This window comes from Fukomys damarensis, unplaced genomic scaffold, assembly GCF_012274545.1.
Source record: "Fukomys damarensis isolate Sample0158 unplaced genomic scaffold, DMR_v1.0_HiC HiC_scaffold_9, whole genome shotgun sequence".
Taxonomy (NCBI): domain Eukaryota; kingdom Metazoa; phylum Chordata; class Mammalia; order Rodentia; family Bathyergidae; genus Fukomys; species Fukomys damarensis.
Window position 1 is genome coordinate 23,808,051 of NW_022900921.1, and position 5,523 is coordinate 23,813,573.

Below are 5,523 nucleotides of genomic sequence, written 5' to 3' on the forward strand. Positions count from 1 at the left end.
AGCTTGGGGGACCACTTGGTGGGACCCGCCGGGATATGAGGGATCGGCTGCGCCGCGGAGCTCTCAAAACTGTTATGGGAGATTGAGGGACAGCGAGTCGGCGCGCGCCCCCTGATCGCTGTAGTGCCACGGAGGCGAACCCTCAATCGCTCGTAGAATGCACCCACAGCCACCCTGCCAGCCAGTACTGCTCGCCTCTACTTTGCAGATGAGGGTGCGGGGCAGGCGAGGGCACTCGCCCCGGGGTACACATCGTGGCTGCCGGTCGGCCGCGTGCTCCTCGGGGCGGTGCTGCCTCCTAGTGCGCAAAACGCAGCGTACGAGCTGCTGCTGGCGGGCGGTCTCTAGGGGCTGATTTCCTGCTTCCCCCGCTCCTCGCGAGCCCGCGATCCTCACACCTGACAAGCAAGATTCCTAGGATGGGACGAAGAGCTCCTTTGGGACTTATCTCTTGCTTCAAGATGGGTTAGCGGAAATACTTCAAAGTAAAAACTTTTCAGTTTATTTCTCAATTTGAATAAGAGATGAGCGCATTAGAGATAAAACTAAAAGACTTCTTTGACAAGCTTCATCCTCGATCCAGGTGGTTTGACTCACTTCATTGTTTGACAGATAATAAAATGCTTTTACCTGAATCTACTAGGTGGCCTTCCCACCCCAAAGTGCTGCTGGGAGAGAGCAGCCTACAAGGCTCCCATGGAGAGCGAATGTCACGCTCCAGTACCTGCACCTGGGAAAACGTCCACAGTGCGGTGTTTTCTCCCCTTTCTCAATCCTTTGCTCGAAAATACACCTCTTCACGGCCTACGAGGACTGCATGTGGTTTTACTTTAGGAAAGCGAGCGAAGTTAGCCCGCAGCGCAGCGGTGGTGAGCACACGGTGCTTTGGCTGAAGGTTGCCAGTCGGTTTTGAAACGTTCTGGGCACAGCACCCGTGCTTGGGATTTTTAAGGATCTTTATCACTCAAAGGAGGAAATGCTTCGCCAGACTGCTCTCATTGAGTCAGCCGGTGAGCAAGCGGAAAGGTAGGTCTTTCTCTTGCTTCAGACCGCAGGAGCCATGTGGAGGAGGTGGGAGTAGGAGGAGGGCCACAGAGCTCTGACCAGCCCCGACAGAAAAAAATAAAATGAATAATACAAATGAAAGGTTCATTAACGACTGTGCCGAGTGAAAGAAGCCAGAACCGAAAGACCACATGGCCTATGATTTTATTTATAATGAAATGTCTAGAAAAGGCAAATCCACAAACCTCAAGATGAAAGGTTTCCCAAGGCTGGTGGGAAATGGGGATTAACTAAATGGACAATGAGCAATCTTAGTGGAGAGGTGGAGTTCTGAAGCCCAGTAAATCTAAACCAATCACTGAATTGCAACTTGCATTTTTGTAACTGAATGAATTTTTGGTTTTGTTTTGTACAGGGGATCAAACTCAGGACCTTGTGCTTGCTAGGCAGGCACAGCACCACTGACCTAAATCCCTGGCCCTAAATGAATTTTATAAAACAAAAACAAAAAAACAAAGAAAGTGGCCCAGTGGCAGATTGCTTGCCTAAGGTAGGTAAAGCCCTCATCCTCAGTACCACAAAAATAAATCAAACTAAATTCACAATTGCAGGACATAGGAGGCTGAAACAGAAGGGCACCAACTTTGGGGCCAGCCTGAGTAATTTAACAAGACCCTGTGTCAAAATAAAAAGGGCTGGAGGAATAGCTCAATGTGAAGGCCCTGACTTTCATCCCCACTTCCACGAGAAAATAACACATTGTGAGAAAAAAGAGGTTCAGTAGAAACAAAGCCACCGGTCTGAAACAACTAATGACTCATATTAAATAAATTAGTATGCTTGCCATGAAGAACCTCACCATAAACCTAGAGATGAGGGAAGGAAATAACTAGACATTTTTTGTTCTTTATGGTTTTTTTCTTTTTCTGTTTTCTGGTACAGTCTAAGATAAAAATTATCTTCCTAATAAGATTGATAAATATTTTAATTAACATGTTTCTAGTTACTAATGCATCTTCAGAACTTTGTTAGACATTTGGATTTCAGCTTCTTTGTCTTTCTTTCTTTCTTTCTTTTTTAAACAGAGTGTCACTAGGTAGTTCAGGCTGGCCTTGAATTTGCTATGTAGCCCCGGCTGACTGCAAATTCATGGCAATCCTCCTGCCTCAGCCTCCCGAGTGCTGGGATACTGGTATGCATTGCCACATCTGGCCCCATTTTTCTATTTGATTCCCTGTATGTTTGTTTTGTTTTTTGATATGGCTTACAACATGGTCCAGGCTGGCTTTAGACTTGTGATCCTTCTGCTTCAGCCTCATTGCTGAAGTTAATGCATGGGTCCCATGGACAGCTTCCTGGCTTTTTTTTTTTAATTCTAGAAATTTTTAAAATAGTATCTTGTTGGGCTTAGATACTGTAAATGCCTTCTTCCAAGCTATCGTTCATCTGTTAACTCTTCCCGTGTTGCCTTCTGTTAAACAAAGATGAGTAATATTGATGTAGTTGAATCTCTCTTTTCTCATATATATTTTTTCCTGGTGCTAGGGATTGAATCCCTGGTGCAGTGATAAATTCATGCTCTGCCATTAAGCTACATCCCCAGCCTGTCTTAGCTTTTATAATGTTAAAAGATCAACTTCACTGGGGTTTAATTTACACTCAGTAAAAGTGCACCCATTTGAAGAAAGCACAGTGCCAATGAGCCTTGAAAAGACTATAGCATCACCACAGTCCAGGCAGAACTCTGCCATCCTCCTCAAATGTCCAGTGGTTCCACTTCCTGCCTTGCAAACACAAGGACCTGAGTTTGATCCCTGGTACCAAAAAAAAAAAAAAGTAGGAACATAATTATTTCATAATCTATTATCTATGCCTGGTAATTCCAGTATCTGAGAATTTACAATCCTGTTTCTATTGTCTGCTGTTTCTGTGGCTTCCCACTCATGGTGTATTTTTTGTTTTTTCCTTCCATGTTTCACGTACTTGGTAAGTTGTTTCAGGAATTTCTTCCAGCCTGAGTAAAGGTGTGACCCTTCAGAAAGGAAATGTAGGGCCAGGGATTTAGCTCAGTGGTGCTGCTGCCTGCCTCACAAGCGCCAAGTCCTGAGTTCAATCCCTGGTACAAAAAAAAAAAAAAATTTAAGAAAAAGAAACGAAATGTGTTTGCTTTGCTAGATTCCTAGGGAATACTATCAGTTCAGATCCATGTGAATTTATATCCAGGGCTTGAAGTTCTTGGCCCACCCAGATGAAGTGGCGGGGGGCATACAGACGTGAAGGGCCCTGCTGCTTTCTAACAACTTCTCAGGGATCGTTTTTCCTCTTGCCATTCTGCTCCCTACTATAGCAGCTTTCCTCACCATTTCCCGAGGCAGGAGCAGAGGAGTGGACTTCTGGTTTGCGCATTCAAGGAGGGTGTAATGCGTTGAGTCCCAGCTCTTCCAGTAGCAAGAGTTCTGTTCCACTCCCACTTCAGGTCGGCCATGGCTCCCTCTTATTCACCCACCATCTTAATGGAAACCAGTTTTCCTCTGGGCTTCTACCTCATTCCTTCTTCAGAGCTGCCAATGATTTATCCCTAGAAGTATTAGATTTTAGTGAGGAAGCTTATCCCCATGGCCTAGGCCATTGTATTACTAAAATCAGAACTGCTTTGTATTATATAACAAAGATCGTTTGTTCATTGATATTTAGGAAAAACGTCCATAAAAACATGTTGTTATGAGATGGAGGGTTTCAGGAGAGTTGTTTGTAGCTTCCTGGTATCCCCAACAAACATTTGAGCAGGACACTTAGGAGAAGCAACAGGAGTGAGATTTATTAAAAGTGAGAGAGGGCCAGGGATTTAGCTCAGTGGCACCACACCTGCCTCAAAAGTGCAAGGTCCAGGGGCCAGGGACTTACCTCAGTGGTTCCACTGCCTGCCTCTCAAATGCAAGGTCCTGAGTTCAGTCCCCTGTACCACCAAAAATAAATAAATAAATAAATAAATAAATAAATAAATAAATAAATAAATGTGAAAGAAGCAAAAATACACTCCATGGTGAGAAGAGTTCAAACCTGATAGGGGCCGTCCTGAGACTATGAGAGGATGTGTAGCTGGGGATTGACAGGAGTCATGGCCCAATGGGGTATCTGATTCAGCTCACCTATGGGGAGAGGGTTATTAACCACACAAGGTTTTTAGAGAAAGTATCACGGTGTCCAAAGCCAGGGTCAGGGGCTGGAGTGCCAAAATCACAATGCAAATGAGATTGGATTTAGGCTAGGGTCGTGTACTTTTGGCTTCATATGTCTGGGGGTCTTGAGGGGCAGGATGATCTGTTTGTTGGCTTCCCATTGTAGTGACATAGTCATCCTTGCTCTGTAAGATTTCACAATTCTTGCTTCACTGCTCTGTTGTTTACTTGTCCTTGCTGTACTTCCCACCTCAGTATGAGCCAAGTATCTTTTCTTAGCACTGCATCAGCTGATTTTTTGATTTCAGGTTGTGATTAATGGTTGACAAAGGTTTTTAACTCCTTCCTAAGTCAGTTTTCCTAGAAGAGTTATTGTGTGCATCAATGTCATCTAATATGGGTTCTCTGCAGCTGCTGAATATCTGTCCCTGTCAAGCGTAACCACTCCAAGGTGAGGTGTGTCATAAGTGTAAGAAACACTAGATTTTAATATTTTAAAGATATTGATTATAATCTGAAATTGAAATGCTCTTTAGGATGATACATTGGGTTAAACAAAATGCTGTTAAAACTACTTTCATTTGATTCATTTTACTTTCTTAAATATGGCTACTAGGGTATTATCATGCTGGGGATCAGACCCAAGGCCTGAACAGGCTAGGTAAGCACTCTAACACGGAGGAATATCCCCAGACCTACTACATGATTTTTCTAATTTTTTGGGGGGTACTGGGGATTGAACTTGGGACCTTATGTTTGCAAGGCAGGAGATGGCACCACTGAGCTAAACCCCTGGCCCTTAGATAATTTTTAATTACATATGTAATTAATATATATATATTTGGTACTGGGGATCGAACTCAGGTCCTTGATCTTGAGAGGTAGGCGGCAGAACCACTGAGCTAAATCCCTGGCCCTGTAATTAATATTTTTGACTCACATTATATATTTATTGTACAGGGCTAATTTAGATTTTCATTTATTGCTATAGAGTTTACATAATACTCCTGATTTTTTTACTAGTATATGTTTACTTATATATGTTTTTTACTAGTATATGTTTTTACTAGTAACATCCCTTGTGTTGAGTTGGTACATACACATAATAACCTTAATTCTTTTCATCTCTTGATCTCTTTTCCATTAGGGAAAGATCTAGTTCCCTACTTTCTGTTATCTGTGTTTTAGTTTGCTCTTTATTTATAACTTGTGTTCCCATATAAGAGACACTATGTGAAATTTGAACACGTGTCTGATTTATTTCACTTAACTAACATTATGGTCTCAAGGTGCATCCATTTTCCAACAAATGACTCAAGTTTATCTTTTTTCATGGCAG